Source organism: Medicago sativa, chromosome 5 (genome assembly GCF_051527215.1).
Source record: "Medicago sativa cultivar Bolivia chromosome 5, Bolivia_mono, whole genome shotgun sequence".
In the NCBI taxonomy this organism is placed as follows: domain Eukaryota; kingdom Viridiplantae; phylum Streptophyta; class Magnoliopsida; order Fabales; family Fabaceae; genus Medicago; species Medicago sativa.
The window spans coordinates 73,701,729-73,705,526 of NC_140753.1; the positions used below are offsets into that span (position 1 = coordinate 73,701,729).

General features: G+C 33.6%; 1 long non-coding RNA gene across 1 annotated transcript; it reads right to left on the bottom strand.

Annotated features, from left to right (window-relative positions):
• Positions 1-303: 303 nt before the first annotated feature.
• On the bottom strand, positions 304-2,179 carry LOC146924860 (uncharacterized). The gene is made up of 2 exons (XR_015010999.1): positions 1,963-2,179; positions 304-593 (listed from the first exon to the last, which is right to left on the bottom strand). It is a non-coding gene; the product is annotated as an uncharacterized LOC146924860 (long non-coding RNA).
• Positions 2,180-3,798: the final 1,619 nt, after the last annotated feature.

Genomic DNA, 3,798 nt, shown 5'->3' on the forward strand with positions numbered 1-3,798 from the left:
TTATTCTTTATTTCGTGCATAATTTGTGTTAGGATACATACTACATCACTATTTGGAAAAAACTAAATTCAATCCTAACCAGTTTGGATGGTATTATGAGAGTTGCACCAAATATTTGAAGACATCAATGTCAAATGGTGCTAGCTATAAATGTACATGCGAGAGTGATGCTAAATTTTTATTTGTTTCAACAATGTTAATTGGCCAATGTAACACCCCGTTCTCCCAACAACGTAATATTAATTATAATAATCAGAGTAACCACACAACGGAGTGTCACACTGCTAATCAAAATTTCATAAATAGGAAATATCTATTTATTTAAAATCAACGTTTAGAATATCTTAATAAACTGCAGCGGAATAATTCTTTAAAAATATAGTTTCAACCAAATTCAACATCAATGAAAATCTTGGCACAAAGGCCTCAACATAATTCAACTTTATTTTCAACAACAATGAACTCCAATAACAAGTCTTTTCCAAAATATGTGATACATAAAAGAAATGAGAAGACATTCGCGACAATTCCCCATCCTAATATGTATCAGAGCCCTAGACACTTGAGCCAATCAACCCACAAGCCATCATTACCTGCACATTACCCACGGTCGAGGCAACATATACGCAGAAGGGGTGAGAAACTTATCCAATAATAATAATAATATATAATTCATCAAATTAATGAAAATAACAATATATCACAACATGCATCATTAATAATGTATATAAAGAATACATATAACAACAACATAATCATTTTCAGCAACAAGGTACAACAACAACAACAACAACAACATTATCCACAACGACACCGATAACTCGACAATTCGACAACGACAACAACTCGACAATGCTACAACGACAACAACAACTCAACAATGCTACGACAACAACAACTAATGCATCATGCAGGTGGTACCAATCTACGCGCGTTGAATGCTAAGCATTCCAGGGCATAAGCCCCCAACAAATTGGATGGTTAAAGCATCCCAGGGCATAAGCCCCCAACAGGTGAATGATAAACATTCCAGGGCATAAGCCCCCAACGGGTTGAATGATGAACATTCCAGGGCATAAGCCCCCAACAGATGTGAGTATGCAAATGGACTCAACTTGTGTATATCAACATACAACTTCAACAACGACTACAACAACAACTTATGTGCCTAAACTATTATGACACACTCCCCAACTTCGACATCAGATGATACAACAACGTCAACGACGAAAAGGAATCAATATAGCATATTAGAATGCATTTTATTCAAGAGTTCACATCATTCTACTTCCATATATAATTTTTACCTCATAAACAATCCTTAATAAATCAAGGGAACATATTAAAATGATCAGAATAGACATTTGGTGCACTAAACAAAATTCAGAAAATGGTAGTACAGAACAGGGACGCTTTCTGGACGCTTTTTGGACGCTTTCGCGTCCTCTGCAAAAGGGGGTAGGACGCTTTCGCGAGCAACGCACGCTTTCGCGTCCAAAATGTCGTAACTCAGGTGAGGGACGCTTTCTGGACGCTTTTGGGACGCTTTCGCGTCCTCTACAAAAATTTCTGGGCAGCTACAAGGTGTGGACGCTTTCTGGATGCTAATGCGACGCTTTCGCGTCCTCTACAAAAATTTCTGGGCAGCTACAAGGTGTGGACGCTTTCTGGACGCTAATGCGACGCTTTCGCGTCCTGCTTCAGATTTCAGAAAAATGCTGCGATTTCAACATGGTTTCACTCAAAAGTCCCATCTTTGATCCCTTAATCACCCAAATTGGTTTACAAACATGTTTACAGGTTTAGTATACAACATAGGGAGCAAAACAACATACAATTATGCAATTCAACAACATAAATCATCATCTAACATAACTTCTCAAACCCTAAAAACCAAGAACAACAAATTCATCAATTTTTCAAATTATATATCAAGATTATTGAAAGGAATCCCACCCTTACCTTAATTCAGCAACACCAAACGACAAGCTACCGCAATCGATTCCTTCCTAGCTCTCTCTTTGCCTCTTCTAGGTTTTCTCTCCAAAAGCAGTTTTCTTCTAATGTTTTCACGTGAAAATGTTTCTCTCCCTTTTTCTTTCTTTTTACTTCAAAAATATCTCTCTTTTCTTTTCTCACCCAACTCCCTTAATTTCTATTAATTTTCACTTAATTCCCATTAACCAAAAATAAATACTATTTCTATAATATTTCTATTTCTATAATATTTCTATTTCTCATATTATTTCTATCAAATAATAACAACATTCATTTAAATAATACACAACCCCAATATTCATATAATAAAATTGCATCATAACCTATTTCATATAAAAATCATATAAAACATATATTTCACATAAAATCATTTATATAGCAATTAAGGTCATATATAAAATATTCACACATCTACTAAAATATTAGAATAAAAATGGGGCGTTACAGCCAACGGGGTACATATAATCCACATGCATGCATTTATATAGACTTATAGGAATATAAATTAGAAGTCATGGTACATTTTCTTTAGCTTAAAATCAGTTATGCTACCTTCAGTTTATAAATTATATGTAACTATATTCGCATACATCTTATCCATGTTAATATGCATTAGACTAATATTGCAGTTATTTCTCTGTTTAGCATTTCTCAAACGAGGTGTCAAGAACAATTTTGAAAGAAAAGCCCAAAACAATCACTCTCATTGATGACCAGACACAGAGAAAGTATAAGTGTCGCCTCATTACCGCCGAAAGAGCAAGCTATGAAAAATACTTGGGTGGGCAGTGGTTCAATTTCTGTAGAGAACGTGTGATGGAAGAAAGTGGTAAGCTCATCTTTGATCTCAAAAAGTCACTGAAGAACTTGCACGTTTGAGTTATTCCAAAGTAGATCTTTGCCGTTGAACTATTTAAACTTCTACTATTTTGGCGTATCGCTTTGGACTGTAATCGTAAACTATATTGACTTTGGGATGCCATTTGTTCTTTTCATTTTGTCTGATGTAAATATTGGCAAAAATCCCTTTTTGGTTAGTCTATGACACTTGCAGTTTCTTTTATAAACCTAACTATTATGTAACGTTAATCTGCACATTGTTGATTCCTTCATTGGTTCCAATTAGTATCATGTTAATTATAATGTTGTTTTCCTAATCTCTTGAACAAAATAGAACATGCTCTTTTCCTACAGCAAATCTTTATAATGTTTTGGTAAATGTTTTAGAAATGTACATATAGCTGAGATTTGTGCAATATGCTTGCTTGATTTTCACATTTATGAACGACATCAATTTCTTAGAAAAATGCAGCTATTTCTCTTAGTTTGCCCATTTATCCTTTATAACAAAGTTTTTTTAAAAATACAGTAAAAATGATTTATTTAGAATATCCGAGTTTGTGCAATATTCATTAATTTGCTCATTTTTCATTTGGAACAATTTTTTTACAAGATACGTTATTCAACCCGTGCGAAGCACGGGTTTGTAACTAGTTTCCTCTATAAAATGCTCCAACACTCAAAAACAATAAATCCATATGAAATATTTAGAAAATCATAACTAGAAAGAAGTTTAAACATAATTAAACAATCATACCATTTATTTAGATCTACAATCCAATACGATATATAAAATATTAACTTTTATTTCTATACGATCATATAATAAGCAATAAATTTGAATTTAAGCTTGAATAAGCACAAAGGATTTGAGGTCAAGTGCAAATAAAAAATTCTCAAACACAACGGCTCCATAATTGTTACTAGTTGAACCATTGTTAGCGGAAATAGTGAGATGGT